The 24,217-nt window shown below is 44.2% G+C and overlaps 8 non-coding genes and 1 pseudogene across 8 annotated transcripts; all 9 read right to left on the bottom strand.

Moving 5' to 3' along the window:
- Positions 1–526: 526 nt before the first annotated feature.
- Positions 527–717, bottom strand: LOC142679428 (U2 spliceosomal RNA). The gene has a single exon (XR_012852682.1). It is a non-coding gene; the product is annotated as a U2 spliceosomal RNA (small nuclear RNA).
- A 1,126-nt stretch (positions 718–1,843) lies between these two features.
- On the bottom strand, positions 1,844–2,034 carry LOC142679427 (U2 spliceosomal RNA). Its single transcript, XR_012852681.1, has one exon. It is a non-coding gene; the product is annotated as a U2 spliceosomal RNA (small nuclear RNA).
- Positions 2,035–3,160: 1,126 nt separating this feature from the next.
- On the bottom strand, positions 3,161–3,351 carry LOC142679426 (U2 spliceosomal RNA). Its single transcript, XR_012852680.1, has one exon. It is a non-coding gene; the product is annotated as a U2 spliceosomal RNA (small nuclear RNA).
- A 1,130-nt stretch (positions 3,352–4,481) lies between these two features.
- On the bottom strand, positions 4,482–4,672 carry LOC142679588 (U2 spliceosomal RNA). Its single transcript, XR_012852814.1, has one exon. It is a non-coding gene; the product is annotated as a U2 spliceosomal RNA (small nuclear RNA).
- A 1,119-nt stretch (positions 4,673–5,791) lies between these two features.
- Positions 5,792–5,982, bottom strand: LOC142679587 (U2 spliceosomal RNA). Its single transcript, XR_012852813.1, has one exon. It is a non-coding gene; the product is annotated as a U2 spliceosomal RNA (small nuclear RNA).
- A 1,129-nt stretch (positions 5,983–7,111) lies between these two features.
- LOC142679572 (U2 spliceosomal RNA) lies at positions 7,112–7,302 on the bottom strand. Its single transcript, XR_012852801.1, has one exon. It is a non-coding gene; the product is annotated as a U2 spliceosomal RNA (small nuclear RNA).
- A 1,130-nt stretch (positions 7,303–8,432) lies between these two features.
- Positions 8,433–8,619, bottom strand: LOC142679689 (U2 spliceosomal RNA). Its single transcript, XR_012852869.1, has one exon. It is a non-coding gene; the product is annotated as a U2 spliceosomal RNA (small nuclear RNA).
- Positions 8,620–14,827: 6,208 nt separating this feature from the next.
- On the bottom strand, positions 14,828–15,025 carry LOC142679690 (U2 spliceosomal RNA). The gene has a single exon (XR_012852870.1). It is a non-coding gene; the product is annotated as a U2 spliceosomal RNA (small nuclear RNA).
- A 6,608-nt stretch (positions 15,026–21,633) lies between these two features.
- Positions 21,634–21,854, bottom strand: LOC142679633 (U2 spliceosomal RNA; annotated as a pseudogene).
- Positions 21,855–24,217: the final 2,363 nt, after the last annotated feature.

Here is a 24,217-nt window from a genome sequence, read left to right as displayed (position 1 = left end):
GCTCTCTTTGTAGGCAAGCAAGGGTTTGTTGCAACTGCAATTCTTACTTCTTCTTGAAATGTAGGGACCACAGTACATTCCATCACATCCATCTAGTGTACACAGGTAGGTCCATTGTGACGGGCGGGCGGGCGGGCCGGCGGGCTGGCTGCTTTAATAGCTGTTTGCTGTTCCCCTACTCCACTCCACTATTTGACTATGGTGCTGCATCAATCAGTGGCTGGCTCAGGTGCAGCTCTTTAACCTACCTAGGAGGGAGGGCGGAGAGAAGACAAGGAAGGTGAATGAGCTGTTCCAATGTGAAATGCCGGAAACACAGAAACACAGACGACACAAAACAAGAGGTGGCAATGTATTAATTAATTGCATTTAATAAATTAGCTCATTATCACACATGACTGTACAAATGCATTGTCCAACAGGTGTTGAAATAATGGGATTAAAAGGGGAGATCCCATCCGAAAGACAAAAACAATGGCAAACACAAAAAGCACTTTTGGAATCTGATTTTAGTAAACACATAAGGAAAGGGTGCACCGGTCCTGGAAATACTGCAATACCAGGTCAATGCGTGGAGTGGACAGAGCAAGCTCTATTTCCATCTCCCTGTTCTAAAAATCCATTTAATATATGGTCCCCAGATAGGGGACGTATCAGATATTAAACTGATAAGAACAGATACTACACTTGATCTTAGCCAAAAGGCCGAGAAGCGATAACCCGAACGGGCCGCGCGTTTTGCTTCTTTTGCTTGCACCACAATGCAGTGCTGAAAGAGGAGGAATCGACATAAAAACGCCTTCCTGGCAACGCCCAAATGCCCTCCTGCCGTGCAAACACTGGCAGCAGCAGCAGCAGCAGTAAGTGCATGCCCACTGCCACCCCTTCTCCTTTCACACCTTGTATCAGCTTTAATCCAGTCCAGTGCTGCCTGCTGAGCAGCACTGACCAACACTGCCTGGGCCCAGGCTTTTATCTCTGAGGCCCCATTATGATGTCAGAAAGCTGGCTCTGGCTCCTGAGGTCTCCACTATGACACGTGCAAAGTTCCGTCTGAACTTTATATAAGACGGTGCGGCTCAGTCAGTCACTCAGTGTTGCCTGAGAGGGCAACACTGCAACAGCCGGCCCCCAGGCTGTCTTTTTTTTGCACAGCTAGTTGCCTCCAGGAGGCCACAAGAGGGAGACAAGGGACTGCAAAATGGAAAATAGGCATCCACCAACTTTACAGACAACTTGTTCTCCTTGCTCCTACAACCTCCATCCTTGCACAGTTTGTTATTCTTCCAGGTAACATAGTAACAAATCCAAATTGCTGCTCTCTTTGTAGGCAAGCAAGGGTTTGTTGCAACTGCAATTCTTACTTCTTCTTGAAATGTAGGGACCACAGTACATTCCATCACATCCATCTAGTGTACACAGGTAGGTCCATTGTGACGGGCGGGCGGGCGGGCGGGCGGGCTGGCTGCTTTAATGGCTGTTTGCTGTTCCCCTACTCCACTCCACTATTTGACTATGCTGCTGCATCAATCAGTGGCTGGCTCAGTTGCAGCTCTTTAACCTACCTAGGAGGGAGGGCGGAGAGAAGACAAGGAAGGTGAATGAGCTGTTCCAATGTGAAATGCCGGAAACACAGAAACACAGACGACACAAAACAAGAGGTGGCAATGTATTAATTAATTGCATTTAATAAATTAGCTCATTATCACACATGACTGTACAAATGCATTGTCCAACAGGTGTTGAAATAATGGGATTAAAAGGGGAGATCCCATCCGAAAGACAAAAACAATGGCAAACACAAAAAGCCCTTTTGGAATCTGAGTTTAGTAAACACATAAGGAAAGGGTGCACCGGTCCTGGAAATACTGCAATACCAGGTCAATGCGTGGAGTGGACAGAGCAAGCTCTATTTCCATCTCCCTGTTCTAAAAATCCATTTAATATATGGTCCCCAGATAGGGGACGTATCAGATATTAAACTGATAAGAACAGATACTACACTTGATCTTAGCCAAAAGGCCGAGAAGCGATAACCCGAACGTGCCGCGCGTTTTGCTTCTTTTGCTTGCACCACAATGCAGTGCTGAAAGAGGAGGAATCGACATAAAAACGCCTTCCTGGCAACGCCCAAATGCCCTCCTGCCGTGCAAACACTGGCAGCAGCAGCAGCAGCAGTAAGTGCATGCCCACTGCCACCCCTTCTCCTTTCACACCTTGTATCAGCTTTAATCCAGTCCAGTGCTGCCTGCTGAGCAGCACTGACCAACACTGCCTGGGCCCAGGCTTTTATCTCTGAGGCCCCATTATGATGTCAGAAAGCTGGCTCTGGCTCCTGAGGTCTCCACTATGACACGTGCAAAGTTCCGTCTGAACTTTATATAAGACGGTGCGGCTCAGTCAGTCACTCAGTGTTGCCTGAGAGGGCAACACTGCAACAGCCGGCCCCCAGGCTGTCTTTTTTTTGCACAGCTAGTTGCCTCCAGGAGGCCACAAGAGGGAGACAAGGAACTGCAAAATGGAAAATAGGCATCCACCAACTTTACAGACAACTTGTTCTCCTTGCTCCTACAACCTCCATCCTTGCACAGTTTGTTATTCTTCCAGGTAACATAGTAACAAATCCAAATTGCTGCTCTCTTTGTAGGCAAGCAAGGGTTTGTTGCAACTGCAATTCTTACTTCTTCTTGAAATGTAGGGACCACAGTACATTCCATCACATCCATCTAGTGTACACAGGTAGGTCCATTGTGACGGGCGGGCGGGCGGGCGGGCTGGCTGGCTGCTTTAATGGCTGTTTGCTGTTCCCCTACTCCACTCCACTATTTGACTATGGTGCTGCATCAATCAGTGGCTGGCTCAGTTGCAGCTCTTTAACCTACCTAGGAGGGAGGGCGGAGAGAAGACAAGGAAGGTGAATGAGCTGTTCCAATGTGAAATGCCGGAAACACAGAAACACAGACGACACAAAACAAGAGGTGGCAATGTATTAATTAATTGCATTTAATAAATTAGCTCATTATCACACATGACTGTACAAATGCATTGTCCAACAGGTGTTGAAATAATGGGATTAAAAGGGGAGATCCCATCCGAAAGACAAAAACAATGGCAAACACAAAAAGCACTTTTGGAATCTGATTTTAGTAAACACATAAGGAAAGGGTGCACCGGTCCTGGAAATACTGCAATACCAGGTCAATGCGTGGAGTGGACAGAGCAAGCTCTATTTCCATCTCCCTGTTCTAAAAATCCATTTAATATATGGTCCCCAGATAGGGGACGTATCAGATATTAAACTGATAAGAACAGATACTACACTTGATCTTAGCCAAAAGGCCGAGAAGCGATAACCCGAACGTGCCGCGCGTTTTGCTTCTTTTGCTTGCACAACAATGCAGTGCTGAAAGAGGAGGAATCGACATAAAAACGCCTTCCTGGCAACGCCCAAATGCCCTCCTGCCGTGCAAACACTGGCAGCAGCAGCAGCAGCAGTAAGTGCATGCCCACTGCCACCCCTTCTCCTTTCACACCTTGTATCAGCTTTAATCCAGTCCAGTGCTGCCTGCTGAGCAGCACTGACCAACACTGCCTGGGCCCAGGCTTTTATCTCTGAGGCCCCATTATGATGTCAGAAAGCTGGCTCTGGCTCCTGAGGTCTCCACTATGACACGTGCAAAGTTCCGTCTGAACTTTATATAAGACGGTGCGGCTCAGTCAGTCACTCAGTGTTGCCTGAGAGGGCAACACTGCAACAGCCGGCCCCCAGGCTGTCTTTTTTTTGCACAGCTAGTTGCCTCCAGGAGGCCACAAGAGGGAGACAAGGGACTGCAAAATGGAAAATAGGCATCCACCAACTTTACAGACAACTTGTTCTCCTTGCTCCTACAACCTCCATCCTTGCACAGTTTGTTATTCTTCCAGGTAACATAGTAACAAATCCAAATTGCTGCTCTCTTTGTAGGCAAGCAAGGGTTTGTTGCAACTGCAATTCTTACTTCTTCTTGAAATGTAGGGACCACAGTACATTCCATCACATCCATCTAGTGTACACAGGTAGGTCCATTGTGACGGGCGGGCGGGCGGGCGGGCGGGCTGGCTGGCTGCTTTAATGGCTGTTTGCTGTTCCCCTACTCCACTCCACTATTTGACTATGGTGCTGCATCAATCAGTGGCTGGCTCAGGTGCAGCTCTTTAACCTACCTAGGAGGGAGGGCGGAGAGAAGACAAGGAAGGTGAATGAGCTGTTCCAATGTGAAATGCCGGAAACACAGAAACACAGACGACACAAAACAAGAGGTGGCAATGTATTAATTAATTGCATTTAATAAATTAGCTCATTATCACACATGACTGTACAAATGCATTGTCCAACAGGTGTTGAAATAATGGGATTAAAAGGGGAGATCCCATCCGAAAGACAAAAACAATGGCAAACACAAAAAGCACTTTTGGAATCTGATTTTAGTAAACACATAAGGAAAGGGTGCACCGGTCCTGTAAATACTGCAATACCAGGTCAATGCGTGGAGTGGACAGATAAAGCTCTATTTCCATCTCCCTGTTCTAAAAATCCATTTAATATATGGTCCCCAGATAGGGGACGTATCAGATATTAAACTGATAAGAACAGATACTACACTTGATCTTAGCCAAAAGGCCGAGAAGCGATAACCCGAACGTGCCGCGCGTTTTGCTTCTTTTGCTTGCACCACAATGCAGTGCTGAAAGAGGAGGAATCGACATAAAAACGCCTTCCTGGCAACGCCCAAATGCCCTCCTGCCGTGCAAACACTGGCAGCAGCAGCAGCAGTAAGTGCATGCCCACTGCCACCCCTTCTCCTTTCACACCTTGTATCAGCTTTAATCCAGTCCAGTGCTGCCTGCTGAGCAGCACTGACCAACACTGCCTGGGCCCAGGCTTTTATCTCTGAGGCCCCATTATGATGTCAGAAAGCTGGCTCTGGCTCCTGAGGTCTCCACTATGACACGTGCAAAGTTCCGTCTGAACTTTATATAAGACGGTGCGGCTCAGTCAGTCACTCAGTGTTGCCTGAGAGGGCAATACTGCAACAGCCGGCCCCCAGGCTGTCTTTTTTTTGCACAGCTAGTTGCCTCCAGGAGGCCACAAGAGGGAGACAAGGAACTGCAAAATGGAAAATAGGCATCCACCAACTTTACAGACAACTTGTTCTCCTTGCTCCTACAACCTCCATCCTTGCACAGTTTGTTATTCTTCCAGGTAACATAGTAACAAATCCAAATTGCTGCTCTCTTTGTAGGCAAGCAAGGGTTTGTTGCAACTGCAATTCTTACTTCTTCTTGAAATGTAGGGACCACAGTACATTCCATCACATCCATCTAGTGTACACAGGTAGGTCCATTGTGACGGGCGGGCGGGCGGGCTGGCTGGCTGCTTTAATGGCTGTTTGCTGTTCCCCTACTCCACTCCACTATTTGACTATGGTGCTGCATCAATCAGTGGCTGGCTCAGGTGCAGCTCTTTAACCTACCTAGGAGGGAGGGCGGAGAGAAGACAAGGAAGGTGAATGAGCTGTTCCAATGTGAAATGCCGGAAACACAGAAACACAGACGACACAAAACAAGAGGTGGCAATGTATTAAAAAATTGCATTTAATAAATTAGCTCATTATCACACATGACTGTACAAATGCATTGTCCAACAGGTGTTGAAATAATGGGATTAAAAGGGGAGATCCCATCCGAAAGACAAAAACAATGGCAAACACAAAAAGCACTTTTGGAATCTGATTTTAGTAAACACATAAGGAAAGGGTGCACCGGTCCTGTAAATACTGCAATACCAGGTCAATGCGTGGAGTGGACAGATAAAGCTCTATTTCCATCTCCCTGTTCTAAAAATCCATTTAATATATGGTCCCCAGATAGGGGACGTATCAGATATTAAACTGATAAGAACAGATACTACACTTGATCTTAGCCAAAAGGCCGAGAAGCGATAACCCGAACGTGCCGCGCGTTTTGCTTCTTTTGCTTGCACCACAATGCAGTGCTGAAAGAGGAGGAATCGACATAAAAACGCCTTCCTGGCAACGCCCAAATGCCCTCCTGCCGTGCAAACACTGGCAGCAGCAGCAGCAGCAGCAGTAAGTGCATGCCCACTGCCACCCCTTCTCCTTTCACACCTTGTATCAGCTTTAATCCAGTCCAGTGCTGCCTGCTGAGCAGCACTGACCAACACTGCCTGGGCCCAGGCTTTTATCTCTGAGGCCCCATTATGATGTCAGAAAGCTGGCTCTGGCTCCTGAGGTCTCCACTATGACACGTGCAAAGTTCCGTCTGAACTTTATATAAGACGGTGCGGCTCAGTCAGTCACTCAGTGTTGCCTGAGAGGGCAACACTGCAACAGCCGGCCCCCAGGCTGTCTTTTTTTTGCACAGCTAGTTGCCTCCAGGAGGCCACAAGAGGGAGACAAGGGACTGCAAAATGGAAAATAGGCATCCACCAACTTTACAGACAACTTGTTCTCCTTGCTCCTACAACCTCCATCCTTGCACAGTTTGTTATTCTTCCAGGTAACATAGTAACAAATCCAAATTGCTGCTCTCTTTGTAGGCAAGCAAGGGTTTGTTGCAACTGCAATTCTTACTTCTTCTTGAAATGTAGGGACCACAGTACATTCCATCACATCCATCTAGTGTACACAGGTAGGTCCATTGTGACGGGCGGGCGGGCGGGCGGGCTGGCTGGCTGCTTTAATGGCTGTTTGCTGTTCCCCTACTCCACTCCACTATTTGACTATGGTGCTGCATCAATCAGTGGCTGGCTCAGGTGCAGCTCTTTAACCTACCTAGGAGGGAGGGCGGAGAGAAGACAAGGAAGGTGAATGAGCTGTTCCAATGTGAAATGCCGGAAACACAGAAACACAGACGACACAAAACAAGAGGTGGCAATGTATTAATTAATTGCATTTAATAAATTAGCTCATTATCACACATGACTGTACAAATGCATTGTCCAACAGGTGTTGAAATAATGGGATTAAAAGGGGAGATCCCATCCGAAAGACAAAAACAATGGCAAACACAAAAAGCACTTTTGGAATCTGATTTTAGTAAACACATAAGGAAAGGGTGCACCGGTCCTGGAAATACTGCAATACCAGGTCAATGCGTGGAGTGGACAGAGCAAGCTCTATTTCCATCTCCCTGTTCTAAAAATCCATTTAATATATGGTCCCCAGATAGGGGACGTATCAGATATTAAACTGATAAGAACAGATACTACACTTGATCTTAGCAAAAAGGCCGAGAAGCGATAACCCGAACGTGCCGCACGTTTTGCTTCTTTTGCTTGCACCACAATGCAGTGCTGAAAGAGGAGGAATCGACATAAAAACGCCTTCCTGGCAACGCCCAAATGCCCTCCTGCCGTGCAAACACTGGTAGCAGCAGCAGCAGCAGCAGCAGCAGCAGTAAGTGCATGCCCACTGCCACCCCTTCTCCTTTCACACCTTGTATCAGCTTTAATCCAGTCCAGTGCTGCCTGCTGAGCAGCACTGACCAACACTGCCTGGGCCCAGGCTTTTATCTCTGAGGCCCCATTATGATGTCAGAAAGCTGGCTCTGGCTCCTGAGGTCTCCACTATGACACGTGCAAAGTTCCGTCTGAACTTTATATAAGACGGTGCGGCTCAGTCAGTCACTCAGTGTTGCCTGAGAGGGCAACACTGCAACAGCCGGCCCCCAGGCTGTCTTTTTTTTGCACAGCTAGTTGCCTCCAGGAGGCCACAAGAGGGAGACAAGGGACTGCAAAATGGAAAATAGGCATCCACCAACTTTACAGACAACTTGTTCTCCTTGCTCCTACAACCTCCATCCTTGCACAGTTTGTTATTCTTCCAGGTAACATAGTAACAAATCCAAATTGCTGCTCTCTTTGTAGGCAAGCAAGGGTTTGTTGCAACTGCAATTCTTACTTCTTCTTGAAATGTAGGGACCACAGTACATTCCATCACATCCATCTAGTGTACACAGGTAGGTCCATTGTGACGGGCGGGCGGGTGGGCTGGCTGCTTTAATGGCTGTTTGCTGTTCCCCTACTCCACTCCACTATTTGACTATGGTGCTGCATCAATCAGTGGCTGGCTCAGGTGCAGCTCTTTAACCTACCTAGGAGGGAGGGCGGAGAGAAGACAAGGAAGGTGAATGAGCTGTTCCAATGTGAAATGCCGGAAACACAGAAACACAGACGACACAAAACAAGAGGTGGCAATGTATTAATTAATTGCATTTAATAAATTAGCTCATTATCACACATGACTGTACAAATGCATTGTCCAACAGGTGTTGAAATAATGGGATTAAAAGGGGAGATCCCATCCGAAAGACAAAAACAATGGCAAACACAAAAAGCACTTTTGGAATCTGATTTTAGTAAACACATAAGGAAAGGGTGCACCGGTCCTGAAAATACTGCAATACCAGGTCAATGCGTGGAGTGGACAGAGCAAGCTCTATTTCCATCTCCCTGTTCTAAAAATCCATTTAATATATGGTCCCCAGATAGGGGACGTATCAGATATTAAACTGATAAGAACAGATTTTTTTTTTTTTTTTTTTTTTTTTTAAAACCATTTCAGTTAGTTATAAGCAACTTATAATGTTTCTCAAAACTTGAAAATCAAATCCACGTTGCTTCAAACTTATCATCATTCTGGTTTGTTCTTTATTTTTTCTTCAATTTACATAAACAATCACAAAAAAAAACAGAACAATATTACCTACATCGTATCAGGAATTTCCATTTTTTGAACTTCCATATCCCCTCTGAATCTAAGCCACCACCATGCTGTCTATCCCACAAATACATGACGTAAAGTCTAGACAAAATCATCCTAATACACTCATTTACAGGCACTAATTTCCTTTTAAACACTAACAAGTTTCTCACATCCCACAAACTTTCCATCACACATGCCATAATTAACCACATAATTCTATCTTTCATACGACTACTTGCACCCATTCCAAACATTGCTACTTTCCAATTAACAAATTTTACCCCCGCTAGTTCTTTACACAAACCACCCACCCCTTTCCATACTTCATACGAATAGTCACAATCCCACAACATATGTCTCACACTCTCACTTGCTCCACATCCATTCCTCGGGCAAACCTCAGACCTAATAAGATCCCTTCTTTTCTGCACTTGCCTAACAGGTAGGATATTATGCAGCGACATCCATACAATATCACGCTGTCTGTTTGACATACCACTCACCTTCAATTTACTCCATACACTCTGCACTTCATTAGACCTCAAACCTGCAATTTCACATGGAATTTCATTCGCACGTATTCTCTTCATCACCGCATTCTTATTTTTAAACTCACTCATTGGCACAGCAAGCAAGTCATTTTTCCTCACAAAAACCTCAATCCTCATATACCACACTGGACACTTGAAAGCCACAGGCACACTTGCATCTCTCTTTACCCAATTCAGACCATACAACATCCAACCAGCCAAGTATCTAATCATGAAACCAGTCTTATTATTCCTCTGCACTAACACAGACACCACTTTGATATAATTCAAAGCCAAAAATACCTCAACATTTGGAAAATCCAAACCACCATTCACACACATCTTATACACATACTCTCTCTTCAATTTTTCCATTCTACTCCCCCAAAAAAATGTAAAAATCATCTTTTCCGTCTTCTTAATTTTGTGAGTAGCAAAAGGGAAAACAACTGCACAAAAAAGTAAAATTGGTAACACAACAGATTTAACTATCAAAATTTTTCCCGTCAGTGTCAAACTTCTCAGTCTCCAAAAGTTCAGTTTTCGTTCTATTCTCATACCACATTCATCCCAACTTTCATTCCCTCTCAAATCCTCATTAAATTGCACACCCAATATTTTAATAGCACCCATCTCACAATTAACCCCATCCATTCTCACACTCCTATCACCAAAACACTTAAAGCTACATTTACCCCAATTCACTTTAAACGCAGACGCACTACAAAACAACCTCAACAACAATCTCGCTCTATTTATCTCCGCCTCTCTTTCACTAACAATCACCACATCGTCCATATAACCCAATACTTTCAGAAACTTACCATTACTCCCAGGAATTAATAACCCCCTCATAAATTTTTCCCTTCTAACCATACACAACAACACTTCAATCACACTAATGAACAGGACAGGGGACATAGGACAACCCTGCCTGACACCTGACCTTATCCCCACTTTTCCACTCAGAAACCCATTTACGAGAAACTCACTTGTTACGTTCCCATACAAACCTTTCACTGCATACACAAACTTTCTCGGAAAACCCATTTTACACAGCACACTAAACATAAACTCATGCGACACCCTATCAAATGCCTTTTCAAAATCCACAGATAGGACCATACATTTCTGCTTTCTATCCATACAGTCCCCAATCATATCCCTTAGTAACAACAAATTATCAGTCATACTTCTACCAGGCACTGCACACACTTGATCTTCATTCACCACTTCAGCAACAACCTCACGCATCCTATTGGCCAATACTTTACTAAAACACTTATAGTCAGAATCCAACAAAGTAATTGGCCTCCAATTTGCCAAATTTTTCTTCTCACCTTTTTTATATATCAGCACAACCACACCTTCTTTCATAGATTTGCTCAACACACCATGCTTCCACATATACTGACATACCTCAAGCAAATCCCCACCCATTATATCCCACATCCTCACATATAATTCAATTGGGATCCCATCCTTCCCAGGTGTTTTATTTTTACTTGCACTCATCACCACATTTCTCACTTCATCCATGGTAATATCACCACACAGAGACTCACAATCTTCCTCTCCAAGTTTATTTTCCAACCCATTCAAAACCTCATTCATCAAATCCTTATCATACCACTTCTCTCCATACAACTGGGTATAAAAACCTTCAACTTCACTCATCACATCCTTTCCAGAAACACACTCACCCCTATCATTCAATAATTCATCCATATCATCCTTTTTACCACATATTTTTTTGAAAAAAAATCTTGTACATTTTTCATCTTTGTCTAAGTTTTCAACTTTTGATCTATATATAATTTTTTTCCCTTTTTCCTCTAATAAAAGCCTACTTTCATTCCTTGCGTCCCTCATCAAATCACTGACATCCACACCAAGCTCGCCAAGTTTTCTCAACCATTCTATTCTAACATTCAACTCATTATATTGGTTTCTTAGCATAGCTGCTTTTTTATAGCCCCATTTTTTAAAGAATCTTTTACATTCATTCTTCATCCAATCCCACCACTCCAACACATTCCCAAAAGATTCCTGCCGCGATTTCCATCCTTTATACGCATATATAAAAGCCTTCACAATTCTTTCATCCTCTAATAAACTTACATTTAACTTCCATACCCCTGCACCACGCACTAAACGAACATCCCCTTCAAAAGTTGCACACATACACACATGGTCAGAAAAGGTCACATCGCGCTGCCGCAAACTCATGCACCCCACATTTTTTGAGAAAAGCACCCGATCTATCCTTGATGTTACCCCTCCTCTATCAGACCTATAAGTGTCGGGTGGTGGCTTTCCCAAATGAACCTCAGCAGCATCTATAAAAGAAAAATCTTTGATTAATTGGTACAACTTTTTACCAGATACATCCATTTTTTCCCCTTCCGTCACACAGTTAAAGTCCCCAACCCAAATCGTAGGAATTCTCCCTGGCAAAAAAAAGGACAACTTCTCTAGGAGCTCTAACCTCTCTTCTTTTTTTGTTGCTCCATATATATTAATTACCCTTACCCTCCACCCTCTGACATTTATCTCTGCCAAAATACACCTCCCCACTTCCACCACAATATAACTTTCTAATTTTAAATTCCTATTCCCTAGCAATATTCCTACCCCATCATTTTTATTTATAGAAGAACCAGACCATATACATTGGCCATATGGCCATTCCTGTTCTGGCACAGGTTCCCTAATACCGCATTCTTGCAAACAATATACATCAGCTCCTAAATTTTTTAAAAAATCCAGAACTGCAGCCCTCCTGGGCTTAGATTGAATCAGTCGTACATTTAAGGATACGACATCAAATGTAGGTTTGGATGCCATATTTTAATTTTCATAGCCAGATAACCGCAGGTTGTCCATTTGCACTTCAGCCTTTGCCTTCTGGAGGCTGGCAACCTAATGTGAAGAAACTGGTCCCTTGATCTTCTAGAAAAGGCTCATCAAACGAAATCACTGATGAGGGGTATTCCTCCTCCCTTCCAGGGGTTACAGGGGGTGACGCGGCCAGCCTGGCTCTCTTAGCCCCCATATCCAGAATTTCGTCTGCAGGTCGGGTGCCTACAGTGGTAAAATCCCCTTGACCTCCAACTCCTTCCAGAAACACTTCATCCAGACTCCAAGAAACAGGAGGAGTCACGGGGACGTCGCCCTCAATTTCTCCCTCACCCTGTAGCCCAGTCTGGGCATCGGATGGGTGAGGAAGATCCTCCTCGACCGGGGCTACCTCCATGCCTGCCCCTTCCTCCACACGTACTTCTACTGGAGATGTGCTTAAAGAAGCCAGATAGTCAGCGGGTACCTCCTCGCCCAACCGTCCAGTTCTCGCTATCATCTCAGCCACTTGGCTCCTGGCTGCCTCTGCATATGACTTCTTCCGCAGAGGGCAGTCTTTGAATGTATGCCCTTCCACCTCGCAGAGATTACAAACAATGCGGTTGACACATTCTTTTGCTTTGTGACCCTCCTGGTTACATCTGGAACACTTCCCTGAATTTTGACATCCTTCCCTTGTGTGGCCAAAAACTTTACAATTCCTGCAGAAGGGAGGACACCTGGGAAAAAACAGATATCCCCTGTCTCTTCCAATGGAGAAGTTCGATGGAGGGAAATGGAAGCCTCCTGGTTCCTCAATATCTTGCCGAAACCGGACCCGAAATTTGTATTTCCCATTCCAGATCATTTCAGTGTTCAAGATTTTATTCTCAAACTTAACATATGCACAATGTCTAGACAGGAATGCCGTGATATCTTGCAAAGGTACATGTGCATTGTAGAGAAAAACAACCAGGAAGACTTCTCCTTCATCATACAGCAGGATAAAAGTAAGTCCTCCAAGCTCAGGATTGTTCACATTTTGCATCAAATTGTAATGGAAAGTATGGCAGGCAGGTAAATCCGTCAATATCAAGGTAAAATGACCAACCTTATGCTCCTGAAGACAAAGGATTTTCTTCCGCTCCACTTTCAGAATTCCAAACAAGATGTTGTTCACCAGGTGTCGTAGGTCCAGGGTCTTCTCTGATCCAACATCAACTTCGATCCGAATGCCGTACTTGACCCGGGTTTCCCCGGCCTTAGCGTGACGTACAATAACGCCCATGTCGATCGCCTTCCTGCCACTGGCTGTCTCCCTATAGCAACAAGCAGCTTAAGCCCCAAAGGGCGATGCTGCAGGGCCGAGAGTTCAGCACTGGACGCCTCTGGTTAGCCACTTGAGCTTAGCCAAAAGGCCGAGAAGCGATAACCCGAACGGGCCGCGCGTTGACCGAGCCTGCCCAATACTGCTGTTCACCCCTTGCAGCGATTCAGCCTACTCCTAGGCAATTCCATGGGGCCCTGCAGGCTCACACACACTCACAGCTACTAAGCGGGAGGTGAATAAAGGCCGGAGAGGAAGCAAGACAGGATTTGCTTCTTTTGCTTGCACCACAATGCAGTGCTGAAAGAGGAGGAATCGACATAAAAACGCCTTCCTGGCAACGCCCAAATGCCCTCCTGCCGTGCAAACACTGGCAGCAGCAGCAGCAGTAAGTGCATGCCCACTGCCACCCCTTCTCCTTTCACACCTTGTATCAGCTTTAATCCAGTCCAGTGCTGCCTGCTGAGCAGCACTGACCAACACTGCCTGGGCCCAGGCTTTTATCTCTGAGGCCCCATTATGATGTCAGAAAGCTGGCTCTGGCTCCTGAGGTCTCCACTATGACACGTGCAAAGTTCCGTCTGAACTTTATATAAGACGGTGCGGCTCAGTCAGTCACTCAGTGTTGCCTGAGAGGGCAACACTGCAACAGCCGGCCCCCAGGCTGTCTTTTTTTTGCACAGCTAGTTGCCTCCAGGAGGCCACAAGAGGGAGACAAGGGACTGCAAAATGGAAAATAGGCATCCACCAACTTTACAGACAACTTGTTCTCCTTGCTCCTACAACCTCCATCCTTGCACAGTTTGTTATTCTTCCAGGTAACATAGTAACAAATCCAAATTGCTGCTCTCTTTGTAGGCAAGCAAGGGTTTGTTGCAACTGCAATTCTTACTTCTTCTTGAAATGTAGGGACCACAGTACATTCCATCACATCCATCTAGTGTACACAGGTAGGTCCATTGTGACGGGCGGGCGGGCGGGCGGGCTGGCTGCTTTAATAGCTGTTTGCTGTTCCCCTACTCCACTCCACTATTTGACTATGGTGCTGCATCAATCAGTGGCTGGCTCAGGTGCAGCTCTTTAACCTACCTAGGAGGGAGGGCGGAGAGAAGACAAGGAAGGTGAATGAGCTGTTCCAATGTGAAATTGCGGAAACACAGAAACACAGACGACACAAAACAAGAGGTGGCAATGTATTAATTAATTGCATTTAATAAATTAGCTCATTATCACACATGACTGTACAAATGCATTGTCCAACAGGTGTTGAAATAATGGGATTAAAAGGGGAGATCCCATCCGAAAGACAAAAACAATGGCAAACACAAAAAGCACTTTTGGAATCTGATTTTAGTAAACACATAAGGAAAGGGTGCACCGGTCCTGGAAATACTGCAATACCAGGTCAATGCGTGGAGTGGACAGAGCAAGCTCTATTTCCATCTCCCTGTTCTAAAAATCCATTTAATATATGGTCCCCAGATAGGGGACGTATCAGATATTAAACTGATAAGAACAGATTTTTTTTTCAGTTGGCTACCCCCTCGCGGGGGTGTCAATGATTTATTACTTAAAATTCAAAAACATTTACAATAAATTACAGCTTTTTTACAATGAATTACAGTAATAAAATCAATTTACATAAAAACACATAAAAGGGGACATGGTGGCAAATTCTTATATATTGGAGTTCCATTCTTTTACAAACCATTTATTTGAAAGGGTGGCATTTCTTTTTTTATCTAATAAATAATAAATGTACATCTCGCTAAAACAAAGACCTAAAACATCGTCAACAGATAAAACATCGTGCTTAAAAATCAGGATGTTCCTGGCCTTCCACAGAGCTTCTTTTACGCAGTTCATCGTCTTCCATGCAATAGTCTTTTGGTTCGCGGTTGGGCATCCAAAGAGTCCATATAAAATCATTTCGTAACTCAAGTCCTTTAGGTCTGCCATCTTCTTCATTAGAGGGAATATCTTTATCCAAATATGTTTAGTAAAATCGCAACTCCAAAAAATATGACGCACGGTCTCCTCAGCCTGGCAGCCTTCCCTCGGACAGATAGCAGACCTCGTGAATCCTCTCCTGAATTGGAATGCCCGGCATGGAAGACATTGATGAACGCAGCTCCAGGCCAGGTCCATCTGTGTATTAAAAAGATAAAACACATTAACCATTTTGAAGATAAAAGCACAGCGTTCATTATTAAAATTTTCAATATTAGTGACGACTTCATTTCCTCTTATGTCTTTTATAAGTTTCTTACTGTTTATCATGTCATTAAAATTTTTCCCTTTAAAATTAAACAAGGCCACTATTTTCTCTAAAATCACGTAATTTGCTGGTAGATTAAAAGCATAAGGTGAGGTTAAAACAATTTCAAACCACCCCATCCTTCGCATAAAAAACCCAGTATTAAAACGTAGAAAATAAGACCAATGATGTTGTTTAAAAAGAGAATTAAGACAGAAACAAAAGTACTTGATTAAAAGAAACCTATTAAAATCTGGAAAGTCTTTGCCACCCTTTGGTTTGATTTTCATTACCGTCTCACGTTTAAGTTTCTCCATTCTGGAACTCCAAAAGAAGGTAAAACAAGCTTTAGTAATTTTTCTTAATAAAACCGTGGGAGGAGGGAAAACCATGCTTAAGTATAAAAGCAAAGGTAAAATTATCATTTTAATTATTAAAATTTTTCCCTCCATGGTAAGCTTCCTCATGTTCCACATGCATATTTTTTGATTTACCTTCTGCGCCACCATGTCCCAACTGATAAAACCATTGTCGTACTCACTGAAGGAGACACCTAAAATTTTAATATTATCAGACACAGGAACCGGTATATCTCTAAGAGCCATGCTTCCTATGTTTAAAATATTACTCTTGCTGAAGTTTACCTTAAAACCGGAAGCACAGCAATAAAACTCGATTTGCCTAAGGGTTCTCTGAAGCGACAGGGCGTCCCTACATAAAACCGCCACATCATCCATGTACCCCACTGCTTTGGCCTCTACGCCGCCTCCCCCGGGCAGGGGGACTCCACGGATACACTTATCGCGGCGAATTGCGCATAACAGAGGCTCCAATGCACATATAAAAAGCAGTGGGGACAAGGGACACCCCTGCTTCACCCCAGAGTTTAAAAATATGTCCTGTGTCTTAAAACCATTCACTAAAATTTTGCTGGTGCATTCTCTGTAAAAGGCTTTAATAGATAATAAAAAACCTTCAGGTATACCCATACGTTCTAAAACCTTAAAAAGATAAAAATGAGAGACACGGTCGAACGCCTTCTCAAAGTCTATAGATAAAATGGCTAGTTTACCTTTTCTAGACCTCGTGTCCTCAATCACGTCTTTTATTAGGTTTAAATTATCCCAGATGCTGCGGCCTGGCACCCCACACACCTGGTCAGAGTGTATAATGTGGGGTATTATGGCTTTTAATCTATTTGCACATATTTTAGCCATAATTTTATAGTCGCTATTTAGAAGGGTTATTGGTCTCCAATTCTTTAAAACTGCGATGTCACCCGTCTTATACAGCAGGGAGACCTCACCCTTCCGCCAGGACTTAGGCAGCATCTTGGAATTAAAAACATCAGAAAAAAGGTTAAAAAGATCCTCTTTTAAAATGTCATAAAATTTTACATAAAACTCACTGGGTATACCGTCCGGTCCGGGAACTTTCCCTGTTTTAAAACTTTTGACAGTTTCTAAAACCTCCTGCTCCGTCAGCTCCTGTAATAAAAAATTCTGGGAGACAGGGTCTAAAACAGTAGTAATCTCCTTCAGTGAGTCACGCATAAAATTATGATCCACAGTCTTAACATTAAAAAGGTCAGTGTAAAACTCATGAACTTTACTTAAAAGACCCTGTACATCTGACACCCCTTCTATATTTTTGATAATTGCCTTTTTGTTATTTATTTTCTTAAAAAAGTACCTGGAGCAGGTCTCGTTCTCCTCCACATGTTGTATTTTTGAACGGAATATAATCTCTTTACCTTTCTGCTCCAGGCACTGGGCTATCTCCTTTTTCAAATTGGTGATGTCATCTTTAACGTCTATGTCATGATCTTGCATTTTGTACAGGGTCTGCAGACGGGTATTGAGAATTTTAAAAAAAGCGTATTTCTCTTTGGCTTTCGCCACGCTTTTCTTAATAAAAAAATCTTTAATTTTCTTTTTCATTTTCTCCCACCATGCACTGATGGGAGTACGTGTATCTCTTACCCGCCTGCTTTCTTGGTAAAATTCAATAAAATCTGCTAAAACCTGTGGATCGTCTAAAAGGGAAACATTCATCTTCCAGGACTTTTTACATACAATATTATTAAGATCATGCTTTACTTTAAAAGATAAAAGCCTGTGATCTGAAAACACATTGGTTAAAACTTCACAATTAAAAGGCAGTAAATTTTCAGAACAAAAGATAAAATCAATCCTGGAGCTACAGGTGGCGTTGCTCCAGGTAACGCCGGCTTCCTCTGGACTGCTCCTGTTACATTCTTTGTATATGTCTTTTAATTTAAAATCAGTCACGATATCCTTGAGCAGTCCAGAGGTCTTGTCATAGTTCCTACTTGTACTGTTGGTAAGCCGGCGTTCTCCTCTCAGGATACAATTAAAATCACCTGCGAGGATAAAAGGCTCAGATGTGTTGATAAAAAGCGGTAAAATCTCCAGCATCCTCGCTCTTTCGTTCTTTTCTGGTGATCCGTAAAAATTTAAAAACTGCCACTTTACACCATCAATAAAAGCTTTAACCATTAAAATACGTCCTGGTAAGATTTCTTGAATAAAATCAATTAAAACGTTTCCCTTAAAAAGAATGGCGACCCCTGCTGATCTGGACTCGTTGGATCCAGACCAGACGGATGGACCATACTTCCAATCCTTTTTGTAATTTTCATATCTCATTGTATGGGGAATGCCGCACTCCTGCAGGAAAAATACAGAGGCTGCCAGGCAAGATAAAAAATTGAAGAGAGCAACCCTTCTCACTTTTGACTTGGCGCCCCTCACGTTGAGGGAGATTCCCATGAGCTCAGACATCGTGGAGAGTAAAAGCAAAATTCTGATTTTAAAATAATAAATAATAGGCGTACTTAAAATCAGATTGCTCCTCCACCAGCAATACCCGAAACCTCACTTGAACTCATGGCCCCGCCCTCATCCGACTCAACTGAAAAGAGGGACGAGGCAGGAGAAGAACTACTGTCGCTGAGAGCTGAGCCAGCAACACTCACCTCGTACACGGGGAGCCCAGACTCGCACAGCCTCACCTGGGTCTCTCTCGGTTGACCGACTGGGTCCATGTCTGGTGGGTCCCCCAAGGGCCCCGCCTCTCCCCCCTGGGCCCGTGAAGGCCGGTCTAGAGGGGGAGGTTGTGCGCATGGCGGGGTGTCCGATAATACGGAGGGAGCAGTGCCCGTCCTCCTCACCAGTGCAGGCGAGGAGGGGGTCCCAGGAGGAGCCACATCTTTCCGCACGGACGTATCCATCTGCTCCTCCCCTGTCTCCCTCCTACTGGCACGTTCTTGCTTCCCCTTTTTACGGGGACCCACCTGTACCCAGTCTTCTCCTTCCGAGTCGGTCTCTAGAGACCCAGGATTAGGAGCAGGCCCGGCACCGCCTGAGCAACCAGCCGTCTGGGATGCCACAGGTTCATCGATGGCCTGCTCCTTTTCTGCCTTCCTCTTGGCCTGCCGTTTTTCCTTCGCGCTGGGCTCATTTTTATCCCCTGAGGTCGCTGGCTGAGAGGCACCTGTTTTGGCTTCGGCTGGCCGTACCCTTGAAGCCCAGGTACCTCTCTGCTCTTTCGCCGCAACAGCTTGCTCTCCTCCTTGAGGACGGGACTGCTCTGCTGGTGGAGCACGTGGGGGCACCTCGGGTTGCTCATCTTCTTCGCCTCGGTACCTATGTGGACAAGCATAATAAAGATGACCAGTTTTTTGACAAAAATTGCATTTTTTCTCTTCTGTACATTCCCTCATTGTGTGTTGTTTACTTCCACAGTTCCTGCAGGTGACATCGCAGTTAAAACTGGTATGTCCATAGGTACCGCAGGCCCTGCAGAAGTTTGGCATTCCTGAGAAATAGAGGTCGCCATTCACATTCCCAAGTTTAAAACGAGCAGGTGGTAGCTTCGTTTCTTGGGTGGAGGGGTCCTTTATTAGCGTAACAATAAATTTCCATTTGACGGTCCACACACCGCACTCGTTCATAACTCTCCCCAGCAGCTTAACGTTCTTAAAGTATGCAGCAAGAAACGCCGCCACTTCCTGATCTTTCACGTATGGGGAATACATTTTAATCACTACGAGTTTGGTTACTTCAAAAGCGTGTTCAATTACCTGGACTCCCAAGGCCATGAGTTCACCTTGTTGCCTCTCAGCTTTTCCCATGGCATCACGGAGGATTCCTTCTCCCATAAAGGTCACGTCGTACACTCCACGCCTTGGGTAGTCCTGGATCGCCAAAATCTCGTTCTTGTGGACCGCCAACCGCTTTTCCAAAATATCGTGGACAAGGAACTTGAGACCACGAGGACCGCCTCCACCCTCTGCCAAGATAAATCTTGCAGTATTCCTCAACCGGGCGTATACCGGCACCGCATCAGGTCCGCCTGCCATTTGCGTGGCCAGGTCGGTACCGCACAGCTTGCGCTGCGCCCTTTGGCTTTAAGGAGACACACCAAAGGGCTGGGGGGGGGATCGCAACTCGTTGCTCAGGACTAAGCCTCTCTCCCAAATAGCAGCACGGGGGTGAAGTCCAGGCGAACCTGGACGATCCCCCGAGGCCGAGAGAGAGGGTACCTGAGCACCTTCTGACTAAAAACCTCCTGTATAAATACACTTGGTCTTAGCCAAAAGGCCGAGAAGCGATAACCCGAACGGGCCGCGCGTTGACCGAGCCTGCCCAATACTGCTGTTCACCCCTTGCAGCGATTCAGCCTACTCCTAGGCAATTCCATGGGGCCCTGCAGGCTCACACACACTCACAGCTACTAAGCGGGAGGTGAATAAAGGCCGGAGAGGAAGCAAGACAGGATTTGCTTCTTTTGCTTGCACCACAATGCAGTGCTGAAAGAGGAGGAATCGACATAAAAACGCCTTCCTGGCAACGCCCAAATGCCCTCCTGCCGTGCAAACACTGGCAGCAGCAGCAGCAGCAGTAAGTGCATGCCCACTGCCACCCCTTCTCCTTTCACACCTTGTATCAGCTTTAATCCAGTCCAGTGCTGCCTTCTGAGCAGCACTGACCAACACTGCCTGGGCCCAGGCTTTTATCTCTGAGGCCCCATTATGATGTCAGAAAGCTGGCTCTGGCTCCTGAGGTCTCCACTATGACACGTGCAAAGTTCCGTCTGAACTTTATATAAGACGGTGCGGCTCAGTCAGTCACTCAGTGTTGCCTGAGAGGGCAACACTGCAACAGCCGGCCCCCAGGCTGTCTTTTTTTTGCACAGCTAGTTGCCTCCAGGAGGCCACAAGAGGGAGACAAGGGACTGCAAAATGGAAAATAGGCATCCACCAACTTTACAGACAACTTGTTCTCCTTGCTCCTACAACCTCCATCCTTGCACAGTTTGTTATTCTTCCAGGTAACATAGTAACAAATCCAAATTGCTGCTCTCTTTGTAGGCAAGCAAGGGTTTGTTGCAACTGCAATTCTTACTTCTTCTTGAAATGTAGGGACCACAGTACATTCCATCACATCCATCTAGTGTACACAGGTAGGTCCATTGTGACGGGCGGGCGGGCGGGCGGGCGGGCGGGCTGGCTGGCTGCTTTAATGGCTGTTTGCTGTTCCCCTACTCCACTCCACTATTTGACTATGGTGCTGCATCAATCAGTGGCTGGCTCAGGTGCAGCTCTTTAACCTACCTAGGAGGGAGGGCGGAGAGAAGACAAGGAAGGTGAAAGAGCTGTTCCAATGTGAAATGCCGGAAACACAGAAACACAGACGACACAAAACAAGAGGTGGCAATGTATTAATTAATTGCATTTAATAAATTAGCTCATTATCACACATGACTGTACAAATGCATTGTCCAACAGGTGTTGAAATAATGGGATTAAAAGGGGAGATCCCATCCGAAAGACAAAAACAATGGCAAACACAAAAAGCACTTTTGGAATCTGATTTTAGTAAACACATAAGGAAAGGGTGCACCGGTCCTGGAAATACTGCAATACCAGGTCAATGCGTGGAGTGGACAGAGCAAGCTCTATTTCCATCTCCCTGTTCTAAAAATCCATTTAATATATGGTCCCCAGATAGGGGACGTATCAGATATTAAACTGATAAGAACAGATTTTTTTTTAAGTTGGCTACCCCCTCGCGGGGGTGTCAATGATTTATTACTTAAAATTCAAAAAATATTTACAATGAATTACAGCTTTTTACAATGAATTACAGTAATAAAATCAATTTACATAAAAACACATAAAAGGGGACATGGTGGCAAATTCTTATATATTGGAGTTCCATTCTTTTACAAACCATTTATTTGAAAGGGTGGCATTTCTTTTTTTATCTAATAAATAATAAATGTACATCTCGCTAAAACAAAGACCTAAAACATCGTCAACAGATAAAACATCGTGCTTAAAAATCAGGATGTTCCTGGCCTTCCACAGAGCTTCTTTTACGCAGTTCATCGTCTTCCATGCAATAGTCTTTTGGTTCGCGGTTGGGCATCCAAAGAGTCCATATAAAATCATTTCGTAAGTCAAGTCCTTTAGGTCTGCCATCTTCTTCATTAGAGGGAATATCTTTATCCAAATATGTTTAGTAAAATCGCAAGTCCAAAAAATATGACGCACGGTCTCCTCAGCCTGGCAGCCTTCCCTCGGACAGATGGCAGACCTCGCGAATCCTCTCCTGAATTGGAATGCCCGGCATGGAAGACATTGATGAACGCAGCTCCAGGCCAGGTCCATCTGTGTATTAAAAAGATAAAACACATTAACCATTTTGAAGATAAAAGCACAGCGTTCATTATTAAAATTTTCAATATTAGTGACGACTTCATTTCCTCTTATGTCTTTTATAAGTTTCTTACTGTTTATCATGTCATTAAAATTTTTCCCTTTAAAATTAAACAAGGCCACTATTTTCTCTAAAATCACGTAATTTGCTGGTAGATTAAAAGCATAAGGTGAGGTTAAAACAATTTCAAACCACCCCATCCTTCGCATAAAAAACCCAGTATTAAAACGTAGAAAATAAGACCAATGATGTTGTTTAAAAAGAGAATTAAGACAGAAACAAAAGTACTTGATTAAAAGAAACCTATTAAAATCTGGAAAGTCTTTGCCACCCTTTGGTTTGATTTTCATTACCGTCTCACGTTTAAGTTTCTCCATTCTGGAACTCCAAAAGAAGGTAAAACAAGCTTTAGTAATTTTTCTTAATAAAACCGTGGGAGGAGGGAAAACCATGCTTAAGTATAAAAGCAAAGGTAAAATTATCATTTTAATTATTAAAATTTTTCCCTCCATGGTAAGCTTCCTCATGTTCCACATGCATATTTTTTGATTTACCTTCTGCGCCACCATGTCCCAACTGATAAAACCATTGTCGTACCCACTGAAGGAGACACCTAAAATTTTAATATTATCAGACACAGGAACCGGTATATCTCTAAGAGCCATGCTTCCTATGTTTAAAATATGACTCTTGCTGAAGTTTACTTTAAAACCGGAAGCACAGCAATAAAACTCGATTTGCCTAAGGGTTCTCTGAAGCGACAGGGCGTCCCTACATAAAACCGCCACATCATCCATGTACCCCACTGCTTTGGCCTCTACGCCGCCTCCCCCGGGCAGGGGGACTCCACGGATACACTTATCGTGGCGAATTGCGCATAACAGAGGCTCCAATGCACATATAAAAAGCAGTGGGGACAAGGGACACCCCTGCTTCACCCCAGAGTTTAAAAATACGTCCTGTGTCTTAAAACCATTCACTAAAATTTTGCTGGTGCATTCTCTGTAAAAGGCTTTAATAGATAATAAAAATCCTTCAGGTATACCCATACGTTCTAAAACCTTAAAAAGATAAAAATGAGAGACACGGTCGAACGCCTTCTCAAAGTCTATAGATAAAATGGCTAATTTAACTTTTCTAGACCTCGTGTCCTCAATCACGTCTTTTATTAGGTTTAAATTATCCCAGATGCTGCGGCCTGGCACCCCACACACCTGGTCAGAGTGTATAATGTGGGGTATTATGGCTTTTAATCTATTTGCACATATTTTAGCCATAATTTTATAGTCGCTATTTAGAAGGGTTATTGGTCTCCAATTCTTTAAAACTGCGATGTCACCCGTCTTATACAGCAGGGAGACCTCACCCTTCCGCCAGGACTTAGGCAGCATCTTGGAATTAAAAACATCAGAAAAAAGGTTAAAAAGATCCTCTTTTAAAATGTCATAAAATTTTACATAAAACTCACTGGGTATACCGTCCGGTCCGGGAACTTTCCCTGTTTTAAAACTCTTAACAGTTTCTAAAACCTCCTGCTCCGTCAGCTCCTGTAATAAAAAATTCTGGGAGACAGGGTCTAAAACAGTAGTAATCTCCTTCAGTGAGTCACGCATAAAATTATGATCCACAGTCTTAACATTAAAAAGGTCAGTGTAAAACTCATGAACTTTACTTAAAAGACCCTGTACATCTGACACCCCTTCTATATTTTTGATAATTGCCTTTTTGTTATTTATTTTCTTAAAAAAGTACCT

The sequence above is a fragment of the Rhinoderma darwinii genome (genome assembly GCF_050947455.1).
Source record: "Rhinoderma darwinii isolate aRhiDar2 chromosome 2 unlocalized genomic scaffold, aRhiDar2.hap1 SUPER_2_unloc_55, whole genome shotgun sequence".
In the NCBI taxonomy this organism is placed as follows: Eukaryota; Metazoa; Chordata; class Amphibia; order Anura; family Rhinodermatidae; genus Rhinoderma; species Rhinoderma darwinii.
The sequence above is the reverse complement of the archived record's forward strand: the minus strand, read 5'-3'. Positions and strand labels throughout refer to the sequence as shown.